At 39.7% G+C, this 24,350-nt stretch overlaps 1 long non-coding RNA gene across 2 annotated transcripts in view; it reads right to left on the reverse strand.

The window, feature by feature from the left end:
• The window catches only part of LOC110256901, a 206,996-nt gene that overhangs the window by 43,007 nt on the left and 139,639 nt on the right, over nucleotides 1-24,350 (reverse strand). The gene's annotated exons all lie outside the window — the stretch shown is intronic.

Genomic DNA, 24,350 nt, shown 5'->3' on the forward strand with positions numbered 1-24,350 from the left:
TTCTCAATGTTTTATGATTATTCTTGTTTCTCTACAAATGGCTAAAGTCAGAAAAAGATTTTTAAATAGAACATGTCAGCTAACAGAGTACCTAAAAATCACCTCAGACTATCGTAGTCTTCAAATATTTCCTAGACCAGAGAAGGACAACCAGCAACTGTTTTATTGGACTATTGACAAAGACACATCTCAAAAACTTCAATTCACTCCTAAAGCTATAAAAGCACAGAAAATGTCTCTTTGAGTGTGTATTGTAATAATTCATAAAGTCCTATATAAACCACTGCTCAAAATCTCTGTAACTTTCCCTCATCTGCACGGTTCAGTCTGGCTGTTGCTCTGAGCTAACCTCTCCTCTGGTCCATAGGCCACACACACTCAGGCTTTGAAAAAGGGCCAGAGGCATAGTTGGTCTGCCTATCCTAATCCTGGTGATTACCAGCACATTACAAAAATAAGACTTATCTGTGGGTTTATATTTTTATTAAATTAAATCTCCTGAGAGTGTCAGGATTCTGCATAAACCACAGTTATTAGTCCTTGCATCAGCTCAAAGAGATCACTGCAAAAATAGACTATGAATAAATTGACCACATCATACTGATTCAGTGTGCAACGTAATTTTCTAAGTGTTATTTTGTGCTGCTGAGCCACTGAGCTGTTGAGGGGCTAAATGAAGGCTTCTCTTTCCCTGAGGTGGTATGTTTTTCAAAACTGGAAAATTCCTTTCCAGGCAACTTGGGACATGGGTATCGACTTCCTGAGCCCTTATTTATCCAACACATCACTATAAGGGTTCTGCGCTGTTTATAGAAAATGCTGAAGATGTATCCAGCCTCTTGTCAAATTCATCTTTAAGATGACTGAATTCAGTCATCTCAAGAGGTATATTCAGAGTCTGTGTGTGCAACTAGCAATTATTGCCAGGTAAGGAGAAGGAGGAGCTGACCGTATTTGTTTTTTGATTTTTAGTCACCTGGCAAAGAAGAGGGCTAGTAATTTGGGGAAGCAAATGACAAAGCTACTTTAAATATGGTGTCAGCAGTTCAAATATATTATGCTTTCATTTTCTGAAATGAGGGTTTCATAAATCAAATTAAACTGCAATTTAATGGACACAGAGATCTCCTAAGAATTTGGCATGTGAAATATTGTCTATATCATCTATGCTCATGTTAGCCCTTAATTCCACAAGTTTAAAATTCCTGACAAGGTCACCAGCAACCACCCTGTGGGCAAATCAGATGGACATTTCCCATCCCTAAACTCCCTCACCCTCTCAGCAGCACATGACAGAGTTAACCACTCTCCTTCATGAGAAACTCCCATCTTCCCAGGAGAACGCACATACCTGGTTCTCCAATTTCTCTGGCAACTGTTTTTCACTCTCTTCTGCTCTATTCACTTATTCTTCTCAACACAGCTTCTAAAAGTTGGTGTTCCTAAGAGCTCACTCCTGGGACCTCAAATTTGCCCTACCTATGCTTTTCCATGACAATGTCTGTTGTCTTATAATTAAACAACATCAATATGCTGAAAACTCCCAAATTTATACAGAATCCCAAGCTTCTTTTCTGAGCCTCAGCCCTAAATCCAACCTGCTCAGCAGACATTTTTATTTGGATGTCACAGAGACATCTCAAACTTCACATCTAAATCCAAAATCATGATTAAGAACATTTTCCTTCCTGTTTTTTTTTTTTTTTTCATCCAGTCTTCAGCACCTTAGTAAATGACATCACATCCACCCAGATATTCAATATAAAACCCTGGACATCATTTTTGTTTCACCTTCTACCTCACCAAGTCCTGTTGTTCTAATACCCCAAATGAAGGAGCAGTATTTTTTTTTTTTTGTCTTTTTAGGACCACACCCTCAGCATATTGGAGTTGCCAGGCTAGGGGTCAAATCGGAGCTACAGCTCCCAGCCTATGTCACAGCCACAGCAATGCCAGATCCGAGTCACGTCTGCAACCTATACCACAGCACATGGCAACACCAGATCCTTAACCCACTGAGTGAGGCCAGGAATCAAACCTGCATCCTCATGGATATTAGTCCACGAGGATGCTTTCTTCATTTCCTCTGAGCCACGATGGGAACTCCAGGAGCAGTCTTTTTATAACCTAATATCGGAAGTGACATACTATCATTTCTGCTGTGTTTTATACAGTAGAAGTGAGTTATTAAATCCTGACCACTTCAAGAAAAGGGGATTATAAAGGGGTATTCCACATTTGGGGGCTATCTTAGAGGCTGCCGAAACATCCCACCACTTGGGGCAGGCTTGGAAAGGATGGCTCTGATCCTTCTGCAATGCTCCAAGCTCTGCCAAGAGCTTCTCTCCTTACATTGCCACAGGAAGCAGTTGTTGATGTTTCTTTTGGATTCTAGTGCCTGGCACGAGGCCCCGCAATGACCTGCTGAACTGAATTGAATGGTACATTTCTAAGCCATAGTCAGAATACGTAAATAGTGCTGGTGGTTAGAACTAAAACTTATGAAATAAGAAGTTTCCTTCAGAGGTGATCTAGTTCAGCATTCTCCAATCTTTTCCACAGTGCCCTGAAAAGAGGCCTAATGCTTTTGAGTAATATCCGGTAGGAATCTAGAACACTCCAGTAGTTATGACGAAGTTGGAAGGAGACAGGTGGTAAGAAATAGGAATGACTTTATCATCCTGGCAGGGGCTTAAGTGATGGTTTTTAGCTTTCTTTGTGTCTCTCTGCCTCAGAAAACTCTGGATGAAGTTTAAGATTGAGGAAAGCAATGCACCCTGGGGTATGTTGAATGACTGGCCAAAAGGGACCTGCTGTATAGCATAGGGAACTCTACCTACTATTCTGTGATGGCTTATGTGTGAAAAGAATCTGAAAAAGAATGGATGTGTCAGAGTTCCCATCGTAGCTCAGTGGTTATGAACCAGACTAGTATCCACGAGGATGCGTGCTCCATCCCTGGCCTCGCTCAGTAGGTTAAGTATCTGGCATTGCCGAGAACGGTGATGTAGGTTGCAAACTTGTATTGGATCCCATGTTGCTGTGGCTGGGGTGTAGGTTGGCAGATGCAGCTCCGATGATTCGACCCCTAGCCTATGAACTTTCATATGGCACATGTGTGGCCCTAAAAAGCAAAAAAAAAAAAAAAAAAAAAAGAAAAGAAAAGAAAAGAAAAGAATGGGAAGTTCCTGTTGTGGTACAAAGGAATCGAATCTGATTAGTATCCATGAGGGCAGGTTTGATCCCTGGCCTCACTTAGTGGGTCAAGGATCCGGCATTGCTGTAAGCTGTGGTATAAATCTCAGATGTGGCTTGGATCCTGAATTGCTGCGGCTGTGGGGTAGGCCAGCAGCTGCAACTCCAATTCAACTCTAGCCTGGGAAATTCCATATGCTGCATGCACAGCCCCAAAAAGCAAAGAAAAAGAAAAAGAATGGATCTGTGTATATGTATAACTAAATCACTCTGTTGTACAGCAAAAATTATCACAACATTGTAGATCAACTACAATAAAACTTTTAAAAATGAAAAAATTAAAATAAAAAAAAATTTTAGAAAGATTGAGGAAAGCAAAAAAGATGAAGCTATAGGAGAGCAGCTTACAGGCACTCAGGTATTAGTTTTATTATAAGTGGAACTGAGGAAGGACATTTGCTTACCACTACCCCCAGGTTCCCAAATGATAAAGGCCAGGAACACCCAAATTAAATTAATTCTTCCCTACACAGAATATTCCCAGAATTCCAGCCTGCCATTTTCCCCTAGTGACTTGGGTAAATAACATAGATAATCTTTCTTCTCTACTGAAAGCACTTCAAATACCCAGCACTATGACACCAGTCTGGCTTTTTCTTTAGCATTGAGTATGCCTTCAAGCAATCACCTCCCCAAGCTGCAAAATGCAATTCTGCATGATCTAACACTCTAAATGCTACTCTGGAGCAAAGGAAAAAATAAGATCTAAGAAAGTAAGTCAAGGAAATTTCTTTTAATGCTTCACTCTCCTACCCAAAAACTCCACCGCCAGAGCCTAAAATTCCTGGGAGAAAGAAGGATATTGTTTCATGCATTCCCTGTTTCATCATAAACATATACATCAGAAACTCTGCTGGGCACAGGAATCACAGAAATCAGCCTACGATAAGCTCACTTTCATGAGCAGATAGAAATTCTCTTGTACAGTGGTATGTAATACAGAGAGACAGGGCCACAGGATTAGGGTGCTTCTGAGAATAGAGAAGAGGGCATCCTATCTGAGCTGGGTCATCAAGCAAGCCTTTTTAGGGAGGTAAAAATCAAGTGGAATCTTGCAGGACAAGCTCTGATTGGCTAGGCACATTCAGCGGAAAGGAAGCCATATGAAACGGCAGAGAGGCCAGAAAGAAGGTGGTGATTTTAAGGCACTACAGTTATTCCTCACAAAGAGGGTGAGGAAGGGATGATAAGAGCAGAGAACAGAGGTTTGCCCTGCTAGGGAGTGTGGAGTTTATTCCCCCCAAACAGTGGGAAGCCATAAAACATTCTAGGCAAGTGAACAATGTGGCCAAATTTATATCCTAGGAAGAACTGTGACCTTGGTGAAGGGAAATGATTGGCAGGGAGACCCATTAGGGGGTTGCTGTAGTGAACAGACAATAAATTAAAGAGGGCTTAAAGTAAGGCCCTGAGGGCACTGAGAAAGGAACAAATTAGAAAGGCCTTCAGAATGTAAGCCTGATAAGACTCACTTTCAGCTTAAGGTTAAGGAAAAAGAAGGGTGTCCCGGGATGACTTCCACTTAAATGGCTTGAGAAGCAGAATAGAAGGGGGTGACATTTACTGAAACTAAAGATAAAGGAATCCCCACATCTCAGAGAAGATGCTGAGTTTATCATAGGATACAGTGATGTTACAGGGACTTAGGATTTCCTCTGCTGGTAGGATCTTGGATTCGTTTAAATTAAAAGAGATCTTCTGGTCAGTAGAAATTTAGACTCTGGGTCTTGAGAGTTTGGGGGAAATGATTTGGGTCAGATTTCATCAGCTCTGAAAGCATAATACCTTCCCAAGCTGTCTCCCACAAGTCCCAGTAATATCTTCCCTCTACTGTATAGGGATTGGGGCATGTTGGGACACAAAGAGTAGAGACTGTTTTATTTAAAGATATAGCTAGCTGTATAGGATTAGCTCATCATTGATTAAAAACTTACTCTAAAGATACACTAACATTAAAAATCATGTTTTTCAGGTCCGTTTAGAGCCACATCAACTTGAAAAAGTTCTTAATTTATGTCCAACTCTTATTTATTAAACCACATTACATATGCCAGTACTATTCTAAAGTACTTGCCTTCACTGAATTCGCCAAGAAGAGGAAACACAATCTGAAAAAGAATGGATGTGTGTATATATATATAACTAAATCACTCTGTTGCACAGCAGAAATTATCACAACAGTGTAAATTAGCTCTACTTCAATAAGACTTTTCAAAAAATGGGGGAAAAAGAGAAAACACATATTCTCTATCTTTTCCACTGATATTTTCATTTATAAGGGTTTGAAACTAGGTCTGGTTTCTGTAGATATGTCGGTTTCCAGAAATACTTTAGCTCAATGACAACTGTAGAAAGCCATTATGAAGATATGGCCCGTAAATGACATTTTGTCTTAAACATCTCCTTGCAGTGATGACAGAAAGCAAAGTTGGAAGGTTTTCTGCCCTCTCATCTCACTGTTAATTCTAGTTGAAGGTTAACCATTTTTAAGATTTAAAATATTATATCTCAACTGTTGAGTTTCAGTTGCTGTGGGACAGCCATGTAGGTGACCAGATATACAGGGGTTTCCAGAAGAGATTTAATTCACAGATACAGGTGTAGGAGTCATACATGTATAGCTGTTGTCTAATGCTATAAATATGAGTACAAAAGAGGAGTGCTGAGGGCCGCAATGTTGGGGGAAAAAAAATCAATGTTTAACATATACATGGGAAAGAAAGGGTTTTATGAAGGAGACAACAAAAAAATAGAAGAACAAGAAAGAGCACTACCCAAAAAAGGCAAGTGAAAAAGAATTTCAAGTAAAAAGAACTGGCCAATATTGTCTTGTGCTGAGGAAAATGCAAGATACATACTGAGATATCTAATAACTTAGGTAATAGTTTTTTTTTCTTTTTGATATTTGCCTTTCAGCAGAATGTTTCCCAAGGTAGATTTGAAAACTTTATGTAGTCAAATGTATTCATCCTAAATGACTTCTAGCTGTTGTATCATAGGAAAGACATTTCCCACAAGAATATATTTTATGCAATTTTTCATGTATTCTAGTACTTTTCATTGTTCTGGAATTTTACTTTGGTGTAATATATGTGGTACATATATAAGTAATTTTTAGGTGGCTATTCAATTTACATAATAAGTTATCTTTTCCCACTGCTTTAAAATGCCATCTTTATCATTTATTCAATTTCCATTGATCTATTTATAGGTTAGTACCACACTATTTTAATTACTATAGCTTTACAGTATGTTTCAGCATTTAAAAGGAAGATTACCCCTTGTTTGTCTATTTTTTCAACAATTTTCCCTGATCATTTTTGCTCAGTTTCCATCTATGCATCCTAAAATCAATTATTCTAGTTCCAAAAACACTGTTAGAATTCTACTGGATTTACTTTAGTGTAGAGACCACACAATCTCAGGAAGCAATAAAACTGTGGCTTACCGTTTTTCTTCTTTTCAAACTGCACTAGGAGTAAATGAAATACTATTACAAGTAGTTATCCTTTAGATCTCTAGTTCTAAGAAAGATGACCTGAACTAGGGGTACATGCATAGGATTGATGTAAAATCAAGGTCCCAGTAGAGGGGGAAATGTACTTTTCTGTATGCTAAGAAGAAAACAAACCCCTAAACCTTTCCATCACTTGTTTACTTGATGTTTTAGGTGTTAATGTTACCCAACAAGATTTGCTTGCCTGATGATTAGAAAGCCAGACTCTTAAGGTGCCAAAGTTTGCAGCAGAGAAAGGGTTCATCACAAGGTGGCCAAATAAGGTGACAGGTTCAGGTGAACAATCTCAAATCTGCCTCTGTAAAGTTAAAGGGCTCAGGATATTTATGGGATAAAGTTGGGGTTTGGGGAAAGGTTATTGGAGATAAGAAAAAAGTGAGACCCTCAAGTCCTGTGCAAGTGCAAATTAGCTTCTGTTTTCATGTGTGTTAGCATGTACTGAGGGTGGGGCTTCTGGCCCTCTGTCGTCAGTAGGTCACTGAGAAGACAATCTCTGCATGCCCAGCTGGAGGGTCAGTCTTAACCAGCTCAGTCTCAAACTGGACACAGCTGACTCCAAGTTTCCAAAGAAACAACTTGGGCAAACATCTTGTTGTTTAGGCTATATGACACTTGGAGGAAATATGAATTTTTGTAAAAAAAAATTAAAGCAAGTTTGATCTGGGGAAGGCTGGTTACAATTTATTATTTATTAACGGCTAACTGAAGACTGCCCTCATTTCACTAATGCATGAAGACAGGTAGATGCACAGAAGTTTAGAGTCAATATTGATGACACTAGGCTAAATAGCTAAAATCCAGTGATCAAGACTCCCATTCATAATCCTGAGCATGGCAAAAGCAGTGGATGAACACAAATGATAGGAATCCAGTGGAGAAACTCTCAAGGTCTGAGGCCAATAATTCCTAATGCTATCATCTCCTACTCTTGCAGGGAAGTCATTACCTCCTGCATTTCCATGGACAACTGGAATGCTTTGGGGGAGGAGATTAAGTTTGAAAGCAGTAAGTTATGATGGTTTTATTTTTTGTACTGGGCACCAGGAAGTAGAAAGGGAGCAGTGACTTGGATAAAAACCCTGCATGAGTTGTCTGGTCTCCCTTAAGCCGTGTCTGCTGAGGAAGTTACATCTGGTCCCAGGGAGGAGAAAGCATATACTTACCTGCCTCCCAAGTTTATTAGGCTAAGTCCTATCAGAAACCTGACTGATCTCATCAGTAATTATGTGTACATATTGAGTCAACATCTAAGCCAGGCTGCTCACCATGACTATTCACACAAATTTGTAAAGAAGCCTGGATGGGAGTTCCCGTCATGGCGCAGTGGTTAACGAATCCGACTAGGAACCATGAGGTTGCGGGTTCGGTCCCTGCCCTTGCTCAGTGGGTTAATGATCCGGCGTTGCCCTGAGCTGTGGTGTAGGTTGCAGACGCGGCTCGGATCCCGTGTTGCTGTGGCTCTGGCGTAGGCTGGTGGCTACAGCTCCGATTCGACCCCTAGCCTGGGAACCTCCATATGCCGCGGAAGTGGCCCAAGAAATAGCAAAAAGACAAAAAAAAAAAAAAAAAAAAAAGAAGCCTGCATGATTCACCTGCCAATGGCAGGACAGGTCCAAGGTGATTTTGGAACACCACGTGCCATCCCCATCCTTCTCCCAGAGTCATTGGATAACCATGTTTTCTGTTTCCCTGATCTCTGTTTGTATTCATCTCAGAAGATAAAATTATCAGTTACCTTGACTAGTTTAGTCTCTAGGATTGTACGGTCATTAAAACACTTTATAGGAGTTCTCACTGTGGCTCAGGGGTAACGAACCTGACTAGCATCCATGAGGACACAGGTTTGATTCCTGGCCCCACTCAGTGGGTTAAGAATCCAGCATTACCATGAGCTGTGGTATAGGTTGCAAATGTAGCTTGGATCTAGTGTGGCTGTGGGTAGCAGCTGCGGCTCTGATTTACTCCTAGCCTGGGAACTTCTACATATTGCAAGTGCAGCCCTTTAAACAAACAAACAAGCAAACAAACAAATAAAAACACTTTATAATAAAAGTGTATACTATATCTGCAGTGTAGATGCAGTGGTTTGGGGGGAGGCAGGAAACATGCTCAGGAGGCAGACATACCTGCATTAGAATTCTGCTTCCATCATTGACTAGTTACAAAACTTTGGACACTTTTTAAATTTTTTTGTCTTTTTGCCTTTTCTCCAGCCGCTCACGCAGCATATGGAGGTTCTCAGGCTAGGGGTCTAATTGGAGCTATAGCCACTGGCCTATGCCACAGCCACAGCAATGTGGGATCTGAGCCACCTCTGCGACCTACACCACAGCTCACAGCAACACAAGATCCTTAACCCACTGAGCAAGGCCAGGAATCGAAGCTGCAACCTCATGGTTCCTAGTCGGATTCACTAACCACTGAGCCACAACGGAAACTCCCACATTTTTAACCTTTCCAAGCTATGGTTTTTCTGATCTGCAAAATAGTCATTTATTGTTGCCATCAGCAAAAAAAAAATGACTGGTTAATTTAGGAGAAAAGGAATTTTTTGGAAGGCTATTGGGTGACTTATGGAATCCTTGGGAACACTGAAGAGCAAGGCAGGGACCTGAGGCAGTCAGGTGGCAAGCACTCTGGCCAAGATCTCAGCAGAGGAATAGCCTGGTCAGAGTGACACAGCTCGGCTGCTGAGTCCTGGGCACAGCCACTGGCAGCACTGTCACCAGACACTGGATACTGCTGAGGCATTGCCATGACTGCATGCTGCTCTTGGCACCTCTGCCACCGAACACTTGATGCCACCACCACTGGAATGAATTCTAACTACCTCCTTCTTTGTGACACTTGTTCCAGATTCACAGTTCCAGCAACAGCGTCTGATTGTCTGAGCTTATGTCACTTGTCCATACCCATCTGGTAGGGTTGACAAGAACAAGTATTCGCCTTTCTTGGCTTTTATAGGGAGAGTTAAACTTGCCTCCTACTAAAACTCATACAAATACAGAAAAGGTTCAAACACAGAGTTAAACAAAAATAAAAACAAAACTTCACTATGGAAGATAACACCCTCCTTGCAAAGACGCTTTTATCAGTAGTACTTGGTCATAAAATGACATCTGCAGTTATCATAATTTTTAAATAGGCATAATAAAACTTTAACCAAGACATAAATTGAATAGTATCATTGTACTTGACTTTTCATATAAATTCCTTTTTTAAAAGACCTTAGTTTTTTAGAGCATTTTTAGGTTTACAACAAAATTGAGAAGGAGGTACAAAGGTTTCCCATATACTCCCTGGCTCCACATGGGCACACCACCCTCATTATCAACATCACTCACCAGAACGGTACACTTTGTTAAAAAGGATGATCCAACACTGACACATCATAATCGCCCAAAGTTCATTGTTTACCTTAGAGTTCAGTCTTGGTGTTGTGTATTATATGAGTTTGGACAGATGTACAATGACATATATCTTTCCATCGTTATATAATACAGAGTATTTTTCACTGCCCTAAAATTCCTCTGTGTTCTGCCTATTCATCTTTTCCCTCCTTCCCCTGTCCCTCAGAACCACTGATCTTTTTACTATCTCTATAGTTGTGCCTTTTCTAGAATGCCATGTAGCTGGAATTATACATTATGTAGCCTTTTCAGATTGGCTTCTTTATCTTAGTAATATGCATTTAAGTCTCCTCCATGTCTTCTCATACCTTGATAGCTCGTTTCTTTTTAGCATTGGAGAATACTCCATTGTCTGGATGTACCACAGTTTATTTACCCATTCACCTGCTGAAGGAAAGCTTGGTTGCCTTCAAGTTTTGGCAATTATGAATAGAACTGATATCTATGTGCAAATTTTTGTATTCTCATAAGTTTCCAACTCCTTTGGGTAAATACCAAGGAGTGAGATAGCTGGATTACATTGTAAGAGTATGTCTAGTTTCGGAGATGGGATTAAGATGGCAGAATAGAAGGACTGGAGCTCAACTTCTCTCCTAAAAACAACAAATTTCACAACTAAAGGCTGAGCAATCTTCAACCAAATGGACTGGAAACCTTAAAAAAGATACCCTACTCCAGAAGAAAAAGAGGAGGCCACATCAAGAGGTAGGAGAGGCAATTTTGTGATATAAACAACCCCATATCTCCTGGGTGGGAAGCCCCACAGACTGGAAACTAACTGGTTCACAGAGACTCACCTACAGGAGTGAAAGTTCTGAGCCCCACATCAAACTCCCACATGTGGGGATCTGGCACTGGGAGAAAGAGCCCCTAGAGCATCTGGCATTGAAGGCCAGTGGGGCTTGTGTGCAGGAGCTCCAAGGGACTGGGGGAAATGGAGACCCCATTCTTAAAAGGCGCACACGGACTTTCATGTGCACTGGGTTCCAGGGCAAAGCAAAGTCTCCATAGGAATCTGGGTCAAACCTGACTGCAGTTCTTGGAGGACATCCTGGGAAAACAGGGGTGAATGTGGCTTGTAGGGAAGGACATTGGAAGCAAAGCTCTCAGGAAAATTCAGCAGCTTGCCTTTCTCTGGAGGTGGCCATTTTGGGAAAATCTGGCCTCACCCATCAGTCAGTGCTGAGAAGCCCCAGGGCAAATGACAATCCAGGTGAGATCACAGCCCCACCCCTCAGTAAACAGGCTGCCTAAAGACCCCTCAGGCACACAGCTGCCTCTAATCCCATCCAGAGACTAAGCCCCACCCACCAGAGGGACTAGAATCAGCTCCACCTACCAGGCATCAGCTCCTCCCATCAGGAAGCCTACACCAAGCCCCCATACCTACTTCAGCCACAAGGGGGGCAGACATCGGAAGTAAGAGAGGCTACAACTCTATTACCTGTAAAAAGGTCACCAGACCAAAACCTATAAAAATGAAAAGACCAGAGAACTATAACTCAGATGAGGGAGAAAGGAAAAACCACAGAAAATCAGCTAAGCAATGAGGAGATTCTCAGCCTCCAGGAAAAAGACATTAGACTGTTGATGCTGAAGATGATGCAAGACATTGGAAATAAAATGGAGGCAAAGACGGATAACTTACAGGAAACACTGACCAAAGAGATACAAGATATAAAACAAACAAGAGATGCAAAATGCAATAACTGAAATAAAAAATTCACTAGAAGCAGCTAACAGCAGAATACAGGAGGCAGAAGAATGAATAAGTGAGGTGGAGGACAGATTAGTGGAAATTACGGATGTGGAAGAAAAAAGAGAAAAAAGATTGAAAACAAATGAAGAGAGTCTCAGAGAACTCTGGGACAACGTGAAACGCACCAACATCTGCATTATAGGGGTGCAAGAAGGAGAAGAGAGAGAGAAGGGGACAGAAAAAATATTCCAAGAGATAATAACCAAAACCTTGCCTGACATAGGAAAGGAACCACTCACTCAAATCCAGGAAGAGCAACGAGTACCATATAAAATAAACCCAAGGAGAATACACCAAGACACATACTAATCAAACTGACCAAAATTAAAGACAAAGAGAAAATCTTGAAAGCAGCTAGGGAAAAGAAACAAGTAACATACAAGGGAACCCTGATAAGGCTATCAGCAGATTTTTCAGCAGAAACTCTGAAAGGGAGTGGCATGATACACTTAACGTGAAGAAAGGAAAAAAACCTCCAACCAAGATTCCTTTACCCAGCAAGGCTCTCATTCAGATTTGAAGGAGAAATAAAAACCTTCACAGATAAGCAAAAGTTGAGAGAATTCAGCAACACTAGACCAGCCTTACAACAAAGACTAAAGAACTTCTTGGGCAGAAAAGAAAAGACAGCAATAGGAAACAAAAATTCCACAAATGACAAGGCTCACCAGTAAAGGTATATATACAGTAAAGATATGAAATCATCCATGCACAATTACACCACCAAAATCAGAAATCATGAGAAGAGGAGGGTACAAATGCAGGACACTGGAGATGAACTTGCAATTAAGAGAACAACAACTTAAAACAATCTCATATACATATAGACTCTTATATCAAAATTTCAGAATAACTGCAAACCAAAAATCTACAATTGATACACAAAGAAAAATCAAATCAAATACAACATCAAAGAGAGTCATCAAACCAGAAGAGGAGAGAACAAGAAAAGAAGGAAAGAAAAAACAGCAACAAAAACAAATCCAAAGCAATCAATAAAATGGCAATAAGAACATACATATCAATAATTACCTTAAATGTGAATGGACTAAACGCCCCAGTCAAAAGACGTAGACTAGCTGAATGGTTACAAAAACAAGACCCATATATATGCTGTCTTCAAGAGACCCACTTCATTTTTAGGGACACATACAAATTGAAAGTGAGAGGATGGAAGAAAATATTTCATGCAAATGGGGATCAAAAGAAAGCTGGAGTAGCAATACTCATAACAGATGAAATAGACTTTAAAATGAAGAACACTTCAAGGGACAAAGAAGGTCATTACATAATGATCAAAGGATCAGTCCAAGAAGAAGATGTAGCAATTTTAAATATCTATGCACCAAACACAGGTTCACCACAATATATAAGGCAACTGCTAACAACCTTAAAAGGACAAATCCACAATAACACAATAATACTGGGGGACTTTAACACCCCAGTTACAGCAATGGACAGATCAACCAGACAGAAAATCAATAAGGAAACACAGGCCCTGATTGATACACTAAACCAGATGGACTTCATAGACATTTATAGGACATTCCATCCAAAAGCAACAGAATACACATTCTTCTCAAGTGCACATGGAACATTCTCTAAGATTGATCACATCCTAGCCTACAAATCCAACCTTGGTAACTTTAAGAAAACTGAAATCATATCAAGCATCTTTTCTGAACACAATGCTATATGACTGGAAATCAACAGGAAAAAATATGCAAAAAACACAAACACGTGGAGATTAAACAACATGCTGCTAAACAACCAATGGATCACTGAAGAAATCAAAGTGGAAATTTAAAAATACCTAGAAGCAAATGACAACAAAGATACGACATTCCAAAACCTATGGGATGCAGCAAAAGCCGTTCTAAGAGGGAAGTTTATAGCAATACAAGCCTATCTCAGGAAACAAGAAAAAGCTCAAATAAAAAAGCTAACTTGACATCTAAAGCAGCTTGAGAGAGAAGAACAGACAAGACCTAAAGTTAGTAGAAGGAAAGAAATCATAAAGATCAGAGCAGAAATCAATGAAATAGAAACAAGGAAAACCAGAGAAAAGATCAACGAAATGAAAAGCTGGTTCTTTGACAAGATCAACAAAATTGATAAACCCTTAGCCAGACTTATGAAGAAAAAAACAGAGAGGACTCAAGTCAATAAAATTAGAAATGAAAAAGGAGAAGTAACGACAGACACCACAGAAATACAAAGGATCATGAGATTACTATATGCAACTAAACACCAATAAAACAGAAAACCCAGAAGAAATGGACAAATTCTTAGAAAATACAATCTTCCAAGACTAAACCAAGACGAAATAGAAAAGATGAACAGAACAATCACAAGAACTGAAATTGAAACTGTGATTTAAAAACTTCCAACAAACAAAAGTCAAGGACCAGATAGCTTCGCAGGTGAATTCTATCAAACATTTAGGGAAGAACTAACACCTCTCTTTCTGAAACTATTTCAAAAACTTACAGAGGAAGGAATACTCCCAAACTCATTCTATGAGGCCACCTTCACCCTGATACCAAAACCAGACAAAGATACCACAAAAAAAAAAAAGAAAACAACAGGCCAATTTCACTGAAGAACATTGAGGAAAAAATCCTCAACAAAATACTAGTGAACCACATCTAACAATACATTAAAAGGATTGTACATCATGATCAAGTGGGATTTATCCCAGGGATGCAAGGGTTCTTCAATATCCACAAATCCATAATACACCACATTAACAAACTGAAGAATGAAAAGCATATGATCCTCTCAATAGACGCGGAAAAAGCCTTTGACAAAATCCAACACCCATTTCTGATAAAAACCCTTCAGAAAGTGGGCATAACGGGAACCTACCTCAACATGATAAAGGCCATATATGACAAACCCACAGCGAACATCATTCTCAATGGTGAAAAGCTGAAAGAATTCCCACTGAGATCAGGAACAAGACAAGGATGTCCGCTCTCACCACTACTCTTCAACATAGTTTTGGAAGTCCTAGCCATGGCAATCAGAGAGGTAAAAGAAATAAAAGGAATACAAATTGGAAAGGAAGAAGTAAAACTATCCCTATTTGCAGATGACATGATACTATACCTAGGGAATCCTAAAGACTTTACCAGAAAACTATTGGAGCTCATCCACAAATTTGGCAAAGTCGCAGGATACAAAATCAATACACAGAAATCGATGGCATTTCTATACACTAACAATGAAAGAGAAGAAAGAGAAATTAGGGAAGCAATCCCGCTTACCATCGCATCCAAAAGAATAAAATACCTAGGCACAAACCTACCTAAAGAGACAAAAGACCTGTACTCTGAAGACACTGATGAAAGAAATCAAAGATACCACAAGTAAGTGGAAAGTTATACCATGCTCATGGATTGGAAAATTTAATATCATCAAAATGTCTATACTACCTAAGGCAATCTACAGATTCAATGCAATCCCTATCAAATTACCAAGGACATTTTTCACAGAACTCGAACAAAATATTTTAAAGTTTGTTTGGAAGCACAGAAGACCCAGAATAGCCAAAGACATCCTGAAAAAGAAAAATGGAGCTGGAGGAATCAGGCTCCTGGACTTCAGACCATACTACATAGCAATAATCATCAAAACTGTATGGTACTGGCACAAAGACAGACATATAGATCAGTGGAACAGGATAGAAAGCCCAGAATTAAACCCCCACACCTACAGCCAATTAATCTATGACAAAGGAGGCAAGAATATACAATGGAGAAAGGACAGCTTGTTCAATAAGTGGTGCTGGGAAAGTTGGACAGCCACGTGGAAAAGAATGAAATTAGAATACTCCCTAACACCATACACAAAAATAAACTCCAAATGGATTAAAGACCTAGATCTAAGACCAGACACTATCAAACTCTTAGAGGAAAACTTAGGCCAAACACTCTTTGACATAAACGACAGCAACATCTTCTCAGATCCACCTCTTAGAGTATTGACAATAAAAACAAAAATAAACAAATGGGACCTACTCAAACTTCAAAGTTTATGCACAGCAAAGGAAACCCTAAACAAAATGAAAAGACAACCCAAAGAATAGAGAAAATCTTTGCAAATGAATCAACTGACAAGGGATTAATCTCCAAAATTTATAAACAATTTCCTCAGCTCCATACCAAAAGAAAAAAAACCATCAAAAAATGGGCAGAAGATATAAACAGACAGTTCTCCAAAGAAGACATACAGATGGCCAAAAAACACATGAAAAGATGTTCAATGTCACTCATTATTACAAAAATGCAAATCAAAACCACTCTGAGGTACCACCTTACACCAGCCTGAATGGCCATCATCAAAATTCTACAAACAATAAGTGCTGGAGAGGGTGTGGAGAAAAAGGAACCCTATTACACTGTTGGTGGGATTGTAAATTGGTGCAACCACTGTGGAAAACAGTATGAAGATTCCTCAGAAAACTAAAAGTAGAACAACCATTTGATCCAGCAATCCCACTCCTGGGCATCTATCCAGAGAAAACCATGACTTGCAAAGACACATGTATACTCCGATGTTCATTGAAGCACTATTTGCAATAGCCAAGACATGGAAACAACCTAAATGCCCATTGACAGAGGAGTGGATCCAGAAGATGTGGTACATATACACAATGGAATATTATTCAGCCATTAAAAGGGATGTAATACCAGCATTTTTAGAAACATGGATGGACCTAGAAATTACCATGCTAAGTGAAGTCAGCCATACAATGAGACACCAACATCAAAAGCTTTCACTGACATGTGGAATCTGAAAAAAGGACAGAATGAACTTCTTTGCAGAATAGATACTGACTCACAGACATTGAAAAACTTATGGTCTCCAGAGGAGACAGTTTGGGGGGTAGAGGGATGTGCTTGGGTTGTGGGATGGAAATCCTGTGAAATTGGGTTGTTATGATCATTATACAACTACAGATGTGATTAAATAAATAAATAAATAAATAAATAAATAAATAAAATGGAGTACAAAAAAAAAGAGTATGTCTAGTTTCATAAGAAACCACAAACTGTCTTCCAAAGTGGTTGTACCATTTTGCATTCCCATCAGCAATGAATGTGAGTTCCTGTAGCTCCACATGCTTGCCAGCATTTGGTATTGTCAATATTCCAGATTTTGGCCATTCTAACAGGTATGTAGGAGATAAGTTTTAAAATTACTTGAAAATCCCACTGGCAGCAGCAATAAGGGGCTGAACAGCCTATGGTAGAAGACTGAGGCAAAGTTGACAAAATTTGAAGATTAACAGCCACCTCATACATTTATCTAACAGATGGCTGGTAAAATTGACATTCACAGTAGGTAGGGTGGAGAGCTTCTTCCCTCAGTGTTATTTAAGCCAGATGTAAGAAATTGAGGGTCTTTGAACTGTAGCCACATTAGAATTTTTCATTGGACTTTCAGATTGATCTCCTGATGTTGCCAGAGGGGTTACATGAACCAGGAAGAAGAGCTGAATTCAGGGATATGACCAACAGGTTAGAGGTCTCATAATGTTTTTGTTCCATAGTCTAGAAAAAAGCTGGAGAAGTAGGTCTGTAGTCTGGAAAAGCCCCTGTAATGCATTGGAGTATCTAAGAGGTATTTCAAAGAAGCAAAGAGTGGTTGATGTAGAATTAGTGTAATCATTCTTTGAAAACAAGTAAAGAGGTAGGTGAAAGCAGGATATAATGATTGAATGATTCAAAAAGAAATTGTTGCCACGAATGGGAATATTGGCATGACTCTCTCATCTGTTATCTCATTTGTGCTCCAGGAAAACCTGGAACTCTTAAAGAGGCCACCCAGGGTATCTTTCCATTTGTTCTCCAGATCTATTTCTACCCTGCTCTGTACCTGTGGAAACTGACATCTTTGAACTCTGCCAATGGGCTTTCTTGCCCTTTTGTTTCTTTTTGGGCTTGGTCATTGGTGAGCATCTACAGAAATCAAAGACATCCTCATGAGCTGGCAGAACCCCTCAAAAAGTTCTTAGCTGCTGTCAGGAAGCTCTCTCTCAGCACAGTCACCACTGCTTCTAGGTTCCAGTAATTGTTTTTTGGCCTCTTTAGCCCTTGGGCCTAGAGATGGCAAAGAGCAACAGTTGGGGTTTACAGTTTCCACACTAATTCTTGTGGTTTCCCAACACTTTAGACCTTTGTATATCTTACTTTATTCTATTTGAGTGGGACATCTATTTTGCTGTGGGACCCAGAGAGCCTTATTTATATATATATATTCTGAGATATATAAGGTATACATTGACCTTTTGGAATTTCCTGCCAGCATAAAATTAAATACTGCATTTTCTATGTTCACTCAATTGTTCAAGTTAGAAATCTGTCTTTCTGAACAAATCATTCTGATTCACCTTTCCATATTTGTCCTAAATCTATCCTTTCCTCGCTATCCACACTTTTACAACCTCATTTTTCCACATGTGAATAGCAACTAGCTACAGAACTAGTCTCCAATTTGAGAGATGATTTTAACTACGCAGAAGCAAAATGGCCCCTGGTCATGGGCTATGTTCCCAAGGTGAACTCCTAAACTGACTTGAATCTACCCACATTCACGGAAGCCCTCCCTTTTCATTGCATGCTCCCACTGTCCACTTTCCTACCTTCTTTGTCCTGCCAGTATCATCCCCTGTTTATTGACCATATCTGCTCTCAATATGTCCATTTGCTTTCTATCATGGTACTTCATTCTCTCTTCTGGAATGCTGTTTCCTTGGGTTAATATATCACTGACAAATACCTTTGCCTCCCCCCATCCCCAAAATAAACATAACCATTCAACATCTGTCATGTGGAAAGCTGAGAAGTGTAAGAGAAAAAAAAATCACACCAGGGTAGATGAGAATCGTTATAACTATATAGAGAACAACCTCAACTGTGTGATCTCTTCTTCTACAGGAAAACAGTTTTAAATGTTCTTTGACTGCATCTTCTACTCGGTAGAGATGACAGAAGTCATCAGACGAGGACTCAGAAACTCTTTGTCATTCTTGCCTACAAATTTCCCTACTTATCCTCGTCATCATTTTCTTCTATTACAAGATCCTCAGGAGTCCAGCCCCTGTTGCCTTCCTTGAGACCTTGAACTTCTATTATCTCTTTTCTCTTCTATGGCTTTAACCGCTTTCTCTCTACAGAATCCTTCATGACACAGCTTCAAAATAAATGAAAAATAAATAAATTCTGTCTTGATGCAACCTCTTCCTCCAGATGCTGCTTAACTTTATCCCTTCATTGTCACTCTTCTTGAGAGAATCGTATTAACATACTGTCTCCATTTTTCCACTTCTTATTCACTCTTCCATTTCTGTATCCCACTCTGATTTCTCTCCTTCCCTACCATTCCCTGACGGCCTTTCATCAAGGTCATAAATTACTTCTACATTGCTAAGTTCAATGGAAACCTTTCTGTTCCTTCTTACTTGACCTCTCAGTAGCATTCAGAACACTCGTGGCAAGTACTTTATCCTTCTGGAAATGCTCCCTTCTGTTCCCTTCCCTTTAGTGACACTCTATCAATTTTTTTTCTGTCTCACTAGCTGCTCCTTTTCAATCTCTTTCTCTAGCTTTTTATCTCTTACTGACTCTTAAAGGGTGGGATGTTTCCTGGCTCAGTTCTAGGACTTCCCCTCCTTCTACATGCTTTCCTTAGCATAGTTGATTCACTTGTATAGGTTTAACTGCAAACTACATTCACATGGCTTTTTCCTGCTCTTAGAATGAAGTTCTTACTGAAACATACAAGTTCCTGAATAACCACACCAACCTGTCTCTGTAGGTTTTACCCTTACTTTCTGTGCTCCAAACACACTGACCCTTTTCATATCCATGACATCACCATGTTCCTTCATGTTCTGGATCATTTCCATACTCACCCACCTCCCCACACTACCTGTTGGGATGGTCTACCCCTAGACATCCCTAGTTTAGTTGTCTTATTTTTACTTATCCTGAAGGGTTTAGCCTCACTAGAACCTTCTCAAAGAAACATTTCTTGAGCCCTCAGACAAGGCCAGGTTCAATTCTTGTATAATTTTATAGAACCATGCATCTCATGAGAGTATAATTTAGCCAATTATTGATGTAACTGTATAATATTCACTCCATCATCAGAAAGTTTATTGCTTGTTTCTTGCTGAATGTCCAGCACACAGTAGGTAGTCAATTTAATACATTCATTCATTGAACAAACATTTTAAGAGTTCCACTAAATTTTATAAGGTATAGGTTCCCCAGATACTGATGCATCTCTGATATCCTAACAATTAATCAGACATTAAATCCATTTTTATTTCTTTTTAGGGTCACACCTGTGGCATATGGAAGTTCCCAGGCTAGGGGTTGAATCAGAGATGCAGCTGCTGGCCTATACCACGGCCATAGTAACACTGGATCAGAGGTGCGTCTGCGACCTATGCCGCAGCTTGTGGCAACACCAGATACTTAACCTACTGAGTGAAGCCAGGGATCGAACCCACATCCTCTCAGAGACAACGTTGGGTCCTTAACCCACTGAGACACAACAGGAGTTCCTAAATCCCTTTTTAAAAACAGAACTCCAGAATACCTCTTTGGAGTTTTCTGGAAAGAGGAATCCACATGGCATTTCTGACCATCCACTGACAAGTGAGGCAAAGAACTAGGTCATCGCCCTTTGTGGTAATTAGAAGGGACTCCTTGCCAAAAGTCACCAGATGTATGAGGGCAGAGTGCAGACCAGGAGCCCTAGCTGATGAAGTGCTGACCCCAGTGGAAATGGGGCTGGTCTCATCAGCTGCTGTATGCTGACTTCCAGGGTCTCTTTCAAGATGTGGCTCAGAGTTGTGCTACCTGTCTCTTGGCCAGCTCTTAAGATGAAGAAGCAGAGACACCAGCGGTCAGAGGACAGGTTTACTTGGTGACTGAGCGCCTTTTACTAAAGTAAAGACTGGCCATCAGACCCATATTCTCTCCACATGTCCAGAAAGAAGCCAAATACATGGCTAGAAGCCGGTCTCTACTACCGGCTGAATGAGCCTGCTTTGTAAGGAAGAGATTTGCTTGTGTTGTGGGATGGAAGACCACTTTGAATCTGGGTTCCAAAAAACTGCTACAGTGAGCATAACTGGCTGACATCCTCCAGCTGCTGCACTTGGGATCTGCTGCAGTGTTCATGCGTATGCCACACTCTCCACAGGCTTTTCTTAGCTCATGCTTGATTCATTTTTAACCAGCACCCTCCACACATCCAGGCTTGATTTTTCCCTCAACAGAGTTTTTTCTCCCCTTAGCTTTGCACAGTATCATATCATCACCTTCAGGCTCAGGACGTGGTGGAATGTGAAGTCAGGGATAATATTTTGGGGTCACTGGTCTAGAAGGTGCGATTCTATTGGGCTCAAAGGGGGCACCATCATGCTTGTTCCATATTTTAGGGGAAAGGGAAAGAGAGTAGAGGGTGCGTATTTGACTAAAGAGGCCCCTTAAGGGCTCCCCTTGGACTTTATTAATGGCTTGTACTAGTCCTGAGCTGAACTTTAGCTCACAAATCTACAGTCATGAAAATTTCCAAACCTTGTGCTTTCCCTAGTGCTTATGGGAATAGCACTCATTCTGCTCATCCTGCCGATTTCTAAATTTCACATTTAAAAAATGAGCTAATGTCAAAGTTTCCCATGAAATATCTGGCATTCCAAGTCGAAACTACTATGAGGTGCCACCTCACAAGGGTCAGAATGGTCATCATCAATAAGCCTACAAACAACAAATGCTGGAGAGGGTGTGGAGAAAAGGAAACCCTCCTACACTGTTGGTGGGAATGTAAACTGGTATAGCCACTATGGAAAAACAGTATGGAGGTTCCTCAGAAAACTAAATATACAACTACTGTAGGATTCAGCAGTCCCACTCTTGGGCATATATCTGGGAAAAAACTTTATTTCAAAAAGATACATGCACCCTTATGTTCACTGTAGCACTATTCACAATAGTCAAGATGTGGAAATAACCTAAATGTCCCAATGGACATTGAATGGGCAGGTGAATGGATTCAGAATATGTGGTACATATATACAGTGGAATAATAGCCATAAAAAGAACAAAATAATGCCACTTACAGCAACATGGATACAACTTAGTACTTCACTTCATACTAAATGAAGTAAGTCAGAAAGAGAAAGACAAATGCCATATGATATCACATACATGTGGAATCTTAAATGTGGCACAAATGAATCTATCCACAAAACATAAATGGATTCCTAGATATGGAGAGAAGACCTGTGGTTGCCAAGGGGGGTGGAGGAGGGAGTGGGAAGGACTGAGAGTTTGGGGTTAGTAGATGCAAACTATTACATTTAGAATGGATAGATAATAATGTCCTACTGTATAGCACAGGGAACTATATCCAATCTCCTGGGATAGATCATTTTGGAAAATAATATTTTTTAAAAAGAATGTATACATATATATGTATGACTGAGTCACTTTACTGTACAGAGAAATTGGCACAACATTGTAAATCAACAACACTGTAATTAAAGAAAAAAATAGGTGGCATTCACAGGATTTGCTCAAAGCAGAAACCTCATCAAAATTATATCTCATCTGTTAAAATTACATCAGAATTATTCTGATTGCAATTTAAGGAATGAAACTCAAGCCAAGCCATAAAAGAGGGAGAATTTATTAATTTCAAAAATAAGGAAATCCAATGGATAGATCTGGCTTTGCACACTACTTCTTATTAATGAAGCATGAAGCCGCCAACAGCTTTGGTTTACTTGGTCCCCATAGGTAATGATCTAAGAAGGAGGAGCTTATTTTGAACTAGGTCCAGTAAAATATCAGGGAGACCTTGAACCCTAAGCCAGCTTGAGCCCTAAGCCCATTTCTGAAGTAGTCACTATGACTAGGAGTAGAGCTATTCTACATAGAAAAATGTTTACAAAATATATAATGGACAAGTGATATAAATTACTTCCACCCAGAGGATTTTTTTATACTCTTATGAATTAGTGAGAAAAATGACCTAAGAAGAAAAGAGACAAAAGTCATAGAAAAGGAAAATGATGAACAAATATATGAAAAATTCTCATTACTAGTAGTACTCAGTGGAATCAATGTAAGCGAAACAATGAAATTCTCCTTTGACTCTATTTAAATGTAAAAATTCAAAGGTAAGTGTCTATGAGGGTATGGGGAAATGGATTCTCTCATACATTGCTGGGGCATGTTTAAATATTTCATCATACTTCCACAATTTAGAAATCTATGTAGCCAATAGAAATAATGAGGTAGGGCTGTATATATTAACATGGAAAAGTTTCCAAGACATATTGATCCGTGGGAAAAGGCAATTTGCACAGAATGTTTTAGAAGCTATAAAGGTGCACCTTCAGGAGAATCCGCTGCAATCAACAGCCAATGGCAGCTGATTCAGTGAACTTGTGAGGCCAGAAAATGAGGGAGACACCAGTACAAGGGGAAAAAACTTAAAACCATGTGGTAAATGCAATGATAGAGGTGTGTACAATAAATCAGAGAAGCTCAGAGGAGGCAGACCTAAGGCAACGTTGGGACAATATGGGATTTTTGGTCTAGGATGGCTCCCAGGAGGAGATGATGATCAAGCTGAGAGAAGCACTACCTGGGTGGAAAGGAGCAAAAAAAACACTCCAAGAGAGGTAACAATAGGACCAATTCATGGAGTCAAGAAAGCTATACACAGTGAACCATCAGCAGATTGCTAAATATTAAAATAAAGACATGTATACTACTGGTGGGAATGTAAATTGATTCAGCCCAATGGAGAATAGTATGGAGGTTCCTCAAAAAAGCTAAAAATAGAGTTACCGTATAATCTAGCAATCCTGCTCCTAAGCATGTATCCAGAGAAAGCTATAACTTAAAAAAAAAAAAATGCACCCCTATGTTCACTGTAGCACTATTTACAATAGCCAAGACATGGAAGCAACCTAAATATCCATCTACAGAGAACTGGATAAAGAAGATGTGGTACATATTTGCTATGGAATATTACTCAGCCACAAAGAACAATGAAATAATGCCATTTGTAGCAACATGGATGGACCTAGAGATTATCATACTCAGTGAAGTAAGTCAGACAGGTAAATATGAACATCATATGATATCACTTATATGTGGAATCTTAAAAAAATGATACAAATGAACTTATCTACAAATGGAAATAGAGAGATAGAAAAAAATTTGTGGTTACAAAAGTGGACAGGTAGGGGGAGGAATGGATTGGCAGTTTGGGATTAGTAGATGCAAACTATAATATACAGAATGGATAAACAATAAGGTCCTGCTGAATAGAATAGGAAACTATATTCAATATTATCCTGTAATAAACCATATGG

The sequence above is a fragment of the Sus scrofa genome, chromosome 1 (assembly GCF_000003025.6).
Source record: "Sus scrofa isolate TJ Tabasco breed Duroc chromosome 1, Sscrofa11.1, whole genome shotgun sequence".
Taxonomy (NCBI): domain Eukaryota; kingdom Metazoa; phylum Chordata; class Mammalia; order Artiodactyla; family Suidae; genus Sus; species Sus scrofa.